Source organism: Pinus tabuliformis, chromosome 3_1, assembly GCF_031772625.1.
Source record: "Pinus tabuliformis cultivar Carrire ecotype Pingquan chromosome 3_1, CPIR1, whole genome shotgun sequence".
NCBI lineage: Eukaryota > Viridiplantae > Streptophyta > Pinopsida > Pinales > Pinaceae > Pinus > Pinus tabuliformis.
Window position 1 is genome coordinate 67,180,957 of NC_142301.1, and position 10,774 is coordinate 67,191,730.

Consider the following 10,774-nt stretch of genomic DNA (forward strand, 5'->3'; position numbering starts at 1 on the left):
TTGACAAAATCCAAGGTTATGATGAGGAAATAACTAAAGAGTTTTTAATGTCCCTAAGACCACAGTCAAAAACACATGCCACGGTTAGTTTTAGGGGTTTGACCCTAGAACTCACCCCTGAGCTCATCAGTGGAGTTACTAGTCTACCATTGGGGCTCCCTTGGAGCAAAGAAGAGAGATCATTGAGCCAAATTTCTAAGAAGTCATTTTTTCTGCCCACGGATCATCCTGTAGAAGATAAAAATGGGGTTAGAAGAACCAGCTTGCCTCCTCTCTGGAGTGAAGTTAGTTTTCAAATTATGAAGTATATCACATGTGAAGGAAGGTTTAGCATCATCTATGGATATCATTTCAAGTTGTTGTGTGAGTTAAGGCATGGGATTTACTTGCCTCCAGCCAAGAAGTTGAGCATCCCATATTTCCTTCTTTAGTCCCTAATTGAATGTGGTACAAAGTTAAATGAAGGGATCCCAGATCAGTTGGCCCATCATGGGCTCATCAAACTATTGGTGGAAGATGCTTTACATACCTACATTGTCCCCATATCTTGGGAAATCTTCAGAAACATGTCCAGGGATGATAACATTAGAACTTTGGCCGAAAAAAATCACCCCATCCAGCAGTGAGGAGGGGGAGCACACTGAAGAAAATGAGAAGAACAATGATGAGGGAACCCAAGATGTTCAAGCAAAGGGGAAAATAGAGGAAGCACAGGAAGAATAGAAAGAAATAAGCAAGACTACTGAGCCTAAAACAGAGAAAGAAACAACAGCAAAAACAGCAAGGGAAAAGAGGATACAGAGTAGAAAGGAAAAGGCTGAGAAAGCCCAAATGAAGGCTGCCACAGCCAAAGCAAGCACCTAGAAGAGAAGGGAAAGACACACCCTAAGACATCAGAAATACAGATAGAAATAGTGGACACAGAGATTTCTATAGGAAGCAAAGAAAAAGAATAGCAGGAAGAGAAATCCCCTAAGACGTTGGCAAGGGAGGCAGCAACTGTGCTTGCTGCATTAAGCACACCTATAAAACAAAAAGGGAAAAGAAAGAGGCAAACCTCCATGTACTTCAAAGCCAGAAAAAGCACAAGGATCAAAGTAGGAAAACCTTAGCCATTATCCAAGGAACCGATTATCATTGAAGAATCACCCACTAAACAGAAGGAAGAGTCTCCTTCCAAAATATCCATTACTTATGAAAGAGGAAGTCAAAAAACTTCTACATGGAAAGATAAAATTAAGTCGTTGGACTCAAAGGCAACTCTACAGGAAGCTGCAACATCTCCACAGGAAACTCTAGCCAAGTTGAAAAAGACTGAGAAATTGGAGGAAAAGGTAGCTAAACAATCACAAGGAGAGAGAAAAACAGAAGAAATACCTGAACCTACCCCTCAACCTGACTTGGGTTCATACTACAACCTGCTAGAGGGTGGGAAAATCATCCCACAGAAATTTGTTGTACCGCTATTTTTTGAATTAGAGAAAGAAAGGAATAGAACACACGCGTAGATGAAAATCACCAAGTCTAAGGGAATTAAGGACATAGGCCACATGGAGGAGAAGTTAAAAGAATTAAGAGGAGAACTGGCCATGATAAGACATGTAGAAAGCTACAAAAGAGCCAAGCTATAGGAGGAGAATGAGCTGCTGAAAAAACAGTTGCAGCTACAGGAAGTCCACAAGAAAGATAGGTTGTCCATTTTGGGAGGGCAGCAGCAGCAGGGAGGACCTCCAGTAGACAAGGACATAGCTAAGACACAGCAGAAAGAGGAAGAGCTACAAGCTAATGTGGAAATTCTAACAAAGTTGCTGCAAGAACAGGAATCTCAGGCAGCAAAAGAAATACAGAGTTTGAAACAGTAGTTGCAAGAGAAAGAGGCCCAATTGGCCTGCATGGCCAGTTGGGCAATAGAAGCCTTACAATGTAAGCAACCTGCTAAGTCATATGCCTTATATCTTAAAGATCAATGGTTGCAATTTCAAATTAACACCTTGGCCCAGAGGGGCACCATTCCATTTTAGAATTACCATCAGTTTATGGACTTATGTGATAGTAGCTCAGCAGAAGATAAGGCCAGGTTATCAGAATTCTATTTACACAACTTGGCCCTTCCAAACATGAATTTGTGGGACCCCAATGCTACATTGGGAGATGTGCAACTCATGGCCATGGCCTCTTGGTTAAACCATGAGGAAAAGAGGGTAGTAGAGATTTGGAATGTTATGAACAAGGAGCTAAGTAAGCCACTCATGATTAGAGTAGAACCAGAAGATCCCTCAGCTTTACTGTATGCCCATCAGCACCTTGCCTACAACCTGCAGGTTCTCCCAGACTACATTGAAAAGAAATCCTAGGCCATTGCTCACTTTGAGGACATGGAGAGACTATTGGGTGATAACTAAATTCATGCTTGCACAAGGAGATGGAACACATTGTCCCACAGTCTGAAAATCAGAGAGTACCACTCCCCAATAAGGATGAGAGAGGCCTTGGGAAGAGTACCACTTTATAAATAGTCAATGCAAAATCTGTAGGCCAACTGGATCAGCCTAAAGTTCAGTCCTCCATTGCTTTTGGGACTGCTGGAAGGGATCAAAGAAGAAAAAGAACATAGGCAATGGGAGGAAGTAGAGAGAAAAAGAGGGTTCCATGACCGAGAAGAGGACATCACCTTAGAAGCCTGGGATGTCAGAGAGGCAGTCAAAGCAATCAAAGATGATGAGCTAGATTAGTTGCTCAGAGGATGAGCAACACATTCAGCAGGGGGGTGATGATGAGCCCAAAAAATGGGTAACTTATTGGGCTCATTTTGCCTATTATTCTCGATTAATCCACCATTCTTCATATTTTTATGCATGCTTTTGAATATATTTATGTTAATTGAACGAATGAGAATAGTCACTTGACCACAAAGTCTAATACGTGCTTATTGCAGATTTTTGGACATCTTTTAGACCAAGGTCAAGAATTTATGAGCCAATTGATAGCCAAATACGAGGGAACAAGGCTGAGGATTTGTAGGAAGGGTGTCTCCTGCACTAAATGACCCCTTCCTCGAGTTCTCCACCATCAGCTCGGAGTTCAACAACCCACCAAAGATGATTTCAAGGGGCAACCGAGTAGATTTTGTGAAGTGGCTGATTAACTGCAGTTTGAGCAGCCAAGCCCCTAAAGTTAAGGAGGGTTGTTGGGAGTCCTCGTGGGGCATAAGTAGGAAGGCTTCAAGCCTTGGTAGTTTAGCTGTTGAATAGTTGTTTTTCGCACTTTGGTGCTTCTCTGCCTTTCAGCTCATTTTTGAGCTCTTGCTGTAAACATTGTTGTGACATGATTATTTTTTGAGTAATGGAGATAAATTTCACTTTGCACCAGCTCTGAGTTTTCTTAGGAGGTTGTAGCTCTTGGGGTTGGGCCCAACCCAAGTTCCAGTACCTCCTTTGTGTACTTTTATGTGTCTTTGTTGCATTCATAGAATAATTTCTGTTATTTAGGTTAAGATCTTGCTTTGTTACTTAGGTTGTTTTTGATGATTAAAATAGCTTTTCATGCTTCAGGTTGATTTGACAGTTTGGTAACAGAAAATATCTGGAAAAAGGCCATCAAGCAATCCTTGATCTTACCTATCCCTCCTTGGGACCATGAGATGAGACCAAGGCATACTTGCTGCCACAAAACACTGTTTTTGCCTTTCTATGCAATTGCTAGTGTTAGATTTTTAGTTGGAAAAGTTGATACCAGTTGTACTTGCATGTTTAGATCTGTTCTTGCTTAGTTTCCATAGTTACTTTGCATGATTTCCTGTCTATAACCTTCTGTTCATTATGTTTCTGGTTTTTAGGTCAGATTAGGTCAAAATAGATAGATCTCTGGTCTTTCTCGTCTTTGTTCGATCAGTTTCAGAAAATAGTGTGCAGAACACCTGTAATACATCCCTGCATATCCTTCCTTCATCGTACAACGTACTCCAACCCCTAATTCCAGATTCCTTCCCTTCATTCGAGACACTTTTCTGATTTGACCTAATTTCTACATTTTTGTGCAACATTGCTCCCTCCATCCTTGAACAAATCTAACCACCTTCATCACTCCTTAGCTTCATTTACCAGATCTTAGACCCCTTCACATCCTCATCCATCCTCCATTTCCACTTTCCTACTGTTTTTCCACCATCAACCCTCTAGAATCCTCCTTAGGCTCTTCCTGTATAACATCCTATAGAACCCCTGCAGACTTCCTGTAGAAGTTCACGTGAGCATTTTTTCGAGATCTGATCACTGTGAAACTCTCTGAAAGGGTGCTAGGGACCCCTTAGGCCCTCTTCTCACCTTCCCAACCTCCTGAAAGTCCCCATTCCATTTCCTTTCACTAGTCAACCTCTGCATAGTAAAAAAAAAAACAGTTAAAGCACATGCATAATAATTCTGCAAGATTACTCAAAAATACAAAAAGATGTTTTTTTTAGATTTTACTTTAGAAGTAGCTTAGTCACATGCATTTTACCTTTCAAAGAATCAATGGCATCCATTTCAACAACTTTCATCTCTTTTCTTGCACCAGTAGGGTTAGTCGGTAAAACTAGGGTTTGCTAGAGTTTGCATCTCCTTTCAGCTTTCATCTCATTTCTGCAAGTAGACTAGCCTCTTTTGAATTAGCTTTCATCCATCATAGTTAAAATATTCTTCTAAGATCTCATAGAAGTTGGCTTAAGCTCCTATCGGACTTGTGCCAGCTAATCAAGTGACAGCCTGTGGCAAGAGCTAGTACTTGTGCATATAGCACCGTCACTTCCAAGTTTGTTACGAACTACTGGGTTGATAAAAGTAAAGAAGGGAGTCCCAAGAGTTGCAGCATCATTGCTGCAATACTGGAGCCCACCAGTGATATCTTCATCCTTCTTTTTAATTAAGGCTTCTGCAGCCTTCACATCTTTAGGATCATGGCCCAACCCAATGATCAAATCTTCTAATGATTTAATCTTATTGTCTTTACCCTGTGAAGAGGCTTTCTCCAGTTGTAGTTGGGCAGTTGTATTGTTTAGAGAATTTTCCAGCCTTTGGGCCATCATGGCCTTGCTTGTCAGTGTAGAATAGACCATTTCCCCTGTCTATTTGTGTAATTCAATCTGGTCCAGGGGATGGATGTCTTTTGCCATGACCTCAAAGTTAGTTTTGAGGTAATCTACAGCTGATTGAGGTTGTTGCACCTTGGGCTTGAAAAAACTCATTATCATTTTCCCTTCTTTGATGTCATAGGCTGACATCAACCTGTTCTGGTTTGTGGGAGCCATTTTCAAATATTGATTGTAAACTTGGATCCTTAATGGCTCATTTCTGGCTTTAATTTCTTTGAACTTTTTCTTGATATCTAGATTTTCTTTTCCTGGAGGCCTAAAGGATGATACTTCTGCACTCTGTTGTCTTTCCAATTCATGTCTTTGTGAGCCAGAAGGTGTCCCTCCTGCCGGGAAAGTCGGATGACTATCAACACCTTCTTTTCTTTGGCTATCAGTATTTTCTTCATAGAATTCTTCTTCTAAAAGAGGATTCAGCCTGTGCCTTTTAGCACCGGGTTGTTCATAGGGTCCACTGGCAGGGGTAGCTAATTCCCTATCTCTCTTTTTAGTCCTCTCCTCATTCAGAGGAGTCTGCAAGATGGGTGGTTCTACCACATTGACTTGAGTTGGAGGAATTTGGATGTTGGCCTGCTCTTTGGATGTTTCAGGCTGTTTAGACATTATGGACTATTCAGTAGCCTGTGTACTTGTCTCTATTTCTTTACCCTTGGAGGTCCCTGTGGCTGGTGTATTGGTCTGATGTGAGTGCCTTTCAGAGGTCCCAGCTGCTGAGGCACTTATTCCTGATGTTGATCTCTGAGAACTATCATAATGTACCTGCCCAAAAGAATCTAAGTCAAGAGTCTTTTCAAGATCTCTCATTACATTTTCTATGTTCACCTGTTCACTATCAGTAGCTACTAAGGTCCCCTCTCTCCATTCATCCATGTTGGAAAACTGTTCAATTTCTGGGATTCTATGATGCATATAGGGAGACAACCTATTCTTCATTCTTCTATCACAGATAAAGCCATGAGGGTCATATGGGGCCCAACCAAAACTTTTTTGTAATCTAAGGTAGTTTTCTAGAATTCTCTCTGCTGCATCCCCTGCTTCTCTACTGTTGCAGACGAAAGGGCCTATTTGATGTTTGATCCTGAGCTGTGCTTTCTTTTTGGCTTTGGTAAAATGGATCAAATCTGAATTACACATCTACCTATAGTATTCCAATGCAAACAGTCGCATTGGAACATACTTTGGTAACTTGAAGGGGGCAAGCTCACAACCATATATCCTGAATTCTGTGAAGTTTTGGTATAGATACCAGTCACCCACTTTGTACTGCTTGGAAAGTTGAAGGGTCTTTTTAATGTCACCACTGATCCTGGGAGGGGAAACCCCTGTCAATAAGGTGGTTGTTGGATGAACAAATAGATCAATGAATTCATTATAGGAGTAAGGGGTTTCAAAGGAATCATGGAAGACTGCAGACCAAAAGATTATAGACCTTGGATTTCCTCTGGTGTCAAGTTTCAGGACAGGGAATTGGAAATTTTCTGACTGATAATAGATCATGAGATGGTATATAAAGGTGGTATAATTGAAAACTCTTTCGTTTTCCAGTCTCATGAACTGGTCATGAATCTTATCAGCAATGTAGGAGGCATAGTTATATTTGACAGTAGGGGGTTGTCCAGGAGTAAAAATTGACAACAATACTAGTGTCAAATCGTCAACAAATTCACTAGTATTGAAACCCATTACTAATGATATCATATCCACTATGATTTTTCCCATATCTCTGAAGAAAGTTTCAGATAAGGGGGTGGGCCATCAGGGTAATGATTTGGCGACATGAAAGTCTGACAGAGGTGAATAAGTTCGTGTTGGGACAATTTAGTTGATTTCTCAAGTAAATCTCCCATGGAGAGGGGAGTTAGGGCTTGACTGGAATGACATTGTAACATTTTGTTAATTGACTCGGCAATTATTGGAAAAACGACTGTTTGGCACGGGGACATGACTGCTTGGCGATTAAGGTCATAATTGGCATGGCAACGATGAATTATTTATGGGAAAACATGAACTGTGGGTAGACAATACATAAGAAGGTTGGATTCCCACAGTCCTAGGATATCAAAGCCATTCAGGTAGTCATCTCTGCTTTGGCAAAATACTCTCAGACGATTTCTATCTGTGGTAAGGTCTTTTATCTGAAAGTCCTTATCAACCAAAGGCGGATAGTCTAAATCTCGGTGGGGAGCATTTAGGGGTGCAACATTCAAAGCCAAAGGGGTTTCCATGTCTGGTTCTTGTGGATTCAGATGGAAACTGTGATTTTGTATGTGAAATGGGCAACACAGAGATTATAGGAGTCTTTAAATGACGAAAATATTGACTGAATTACTATGAATTTTGGGATTCTTCGTCAATTATCAGTGGAAAAGAAGTATTTGTAGGGTTTAGCTGGGATTTTTATAAATACCTCTTTTGGGAAATGAGTAGTGAAATGTAGGTGCTGGGTGCGGCTGGAGTGTTCTGGTTGGCGTCGGCTGCAAGATTCCGGAGCAGGTTGGCGACTAGAAGCTAGAACTGGTTGACCTCGACATTCTTTTGCATGGGTGCGTAGGTTTATAGTATAAAGAAATGAAAATGACTTGTTTGTTTTATTTACAAAGTCAAAGGTTGGTGGGATTTTGGATTTTGGGTGGACGACATCATCAACAAAAGATGTGATGTTTTGTCATATGCGGAAGGGTGGCAAGCGGTTTCATATCACACCGCTTTTGGGGAAGGGTGGTAATCGACCTTGAGCCAGCGATTCCATAGAACATTTGACGCATGGTGGAGGTGCTGGGAGAAAACCGCTTTGTGATCACATGCAGCTAATGCGCGATCACAAAGGGTCGCGCGATATTGATAATAACCGTCAGATCTTGAGGACCTGAACGGACAGTTGACGCAGGAAGCGATATGCGAGGTTTTAAAAAAGGCAGGCCCAATAAATTAAGAATTCATTTAATTATATCGCGAGCGGCGGGATTGGCTGGTAAGGTTATTAACTAATCATGAGGGTTAATTAATCCCGTTTTGCATGGTGGGGGATTAAGGTTCTTAATGAATTACGGATTAACTCATTAATCCTCTTTAAATGATGATTATGGTTGTATTCAACCGGGGCGGGATATATAATATTTCGGGATTATTTAATATATTAAATAATACGGGAAAGGGAAAATATTGTAAGGGATTTATACAATATAAGTTAAAAGTTAATATGACAATAAAACGAAAAGCGCTAAGTATAAAAACATTTGACATGTGTAGTTAAACTTAGGCTTAGGGTGAAAAAGGGTTTGTATGAGAAATATTTGCAATTTTCCTAAGTAAAATAGGATTTTACTTAGGAAAAGAATTATGAAGGTGAATGAGTGATCTTATGAATAGTTTTAAGTACTTTAGGCTTTATAAACTATTGGGCCGAGGGTCCGGTCCCTCCAGAAGTCAGAGAAATGCTTTAAGCCCCTCTAATTTATCAAACGCCTTAATACTTAGGGGAAATTAGTGAGAGTTTAGGGAAAAATGAGGGGTGAATTTAAGTATTTGACTGTGCTTTGCTTGAAATGCTTTCAGTTTAATGTCTACCTTGTACTTGTGATGAAAGTAAAGATTAACACATTTAGAGTCATTATTCATCACATGTAATTCTGCAACATCATCTACCTACCCTACCTACTTTAACCTAACATTTTTTCTTCTTTATTTGGGTGCACTTAGACTGGCAAACCCTTATCAAACTTTTCTTTTCTTTTACATGCAAATATCTATCTAAATCTAGCCTTATTACATCCAAGGGCTCAGATTAAACTATTGAGCTCCTTTTATTCACTCTACCTATCTACTTATCTTCCAAGATTAAACAATTTGGTCAAATTTTTATTCTCTATCCCTAAAACATAAAATTCAATAATGAACTAGCCAAGCTTAAGCTATTTCACTGTTCATCAATTGTGGCATAAATTAACAAGCTACACACAATTGTTTATTGCACAAGAGTAAAAGTAGTGGCATTTGGACTTGCACACTTTCCTTGGTCTTTCTTTTGGTAGGGTTCATTTTCTTTCACTTTTTTTGACCATCTTATTCTTTTTACCCTTTGATTTTTCTTTTAGGGAATACCCTCTTTACATTTTTTTAAATTTTTTGATAATATAGAAAACCTTTGCAACAAGTAAAGGTATGAACATATTACATAGCTCATCAATTCAATCATGATATATGACACCTATTGGTATAGGAGCATAACAAACTTCACAATCATAAAACTTTCCATGAACTGGGAATCAGATTCCAAGGGATTTTCCTCTGACATTTTTTTCTTGGAATAGACTCTTCCAATTTCCGGGTTAGTTTCAACCAACTCTCCTTCTCCTAATTCAAGCTTTAATCTAGTTAGCATTCAACAACAAAATCCAACACAAGCTTGTCTAACCTTAACAACCTAGCCGCTCTGATACCACTTGATCTAAAATCACCCGTAAATGACCTCAGAGAATTAATGAAGGTATTACAAACTCATGTGCTGGGTTGTGCCTACGTTATTTTATGCAACGGATCGTAAGATTGTGAAATACATAGACACTAAAACAGTAAGAGAACACAGTAAGAAAACACATAAAACACAACAAGCTTAATAAGGAGTTCACCCAATCCTCCTGGGCTACGTCTCCTAGTCCAGCCTTCAGTGGTGGCCTTTCTATTGTGTCTTAAAAGTAGAGTTTTTACAATGATGAGCTCAATTTGAGTCTCACTTAACAGATGATGATCAGTAGGATTGTACTTAGATCACCCAAGTCTTTAGAGTACACAGACTCCCCTTACTGAATCTTGACCTCAACTAGTCTCAGTGGTATGAGTCCAATTTGGTACTCAATACCTGACAGGTATACATAGAAGAGCTACTTGAACCTCTCAAGCCTTCTCTGGAGTTCACAGACTCTTAGACTCTCTTTGTCTTTGTCCGCTTGATGCTACCTTCGCTCTGCAGGTCAGCTCGGTTTCTCTATTCTCTGCAATTTGCTTCTCTCTCTTTCTGCCTCCTTCACCTTACTCTCTGTCTGTTCATGGCTTAAAGCCAATCCACTCCCTGACTGTTCATTTCTGCTTCCCAAATATCTAGATCTCCTACCTCTGTCTGCTTGAATTCCCCTGCTCTGCATCATCAACACTGTGTAACGCTTCATAGAGAGGTGGCCACCTGTTTCCTCACAAATTGAGTGTCAGTCCTCTTTGAACAGTTGTTGTTTCTGTTGCTCCAAGATTGCCTATGAAACTGATTCCTCTACCAACTCATTGGTCATACCGGACCTCAAATCTCATATGACTCAACCTATTTTCCCGTCGAATCCAGTCATCCATAAGATCATTTCTCCGTCGTTGATCTGGAGCCTCCAGATCCTACAGTCTCCATCCATATCAGGCGGGTAAGTAGCATGACCTTTACTTGTTCGATGTGAGCAGTTTTATCTCTCATTCCCCCGACGCCTGTCACCCAGTGTATGGCATCGGGTGGGACTCGGTGGAACCCGCTTACCACTTGAAGCCCTTCCGATATCCTACCAGTTTTAGCGTGGGACCCGCCTTCTGACAGAATCGGTGATTTCCGTATGATTTTATGCTTTCCTCATGACCAAACACTTGGGGGCTTTCCTCCACTGAGGGGGA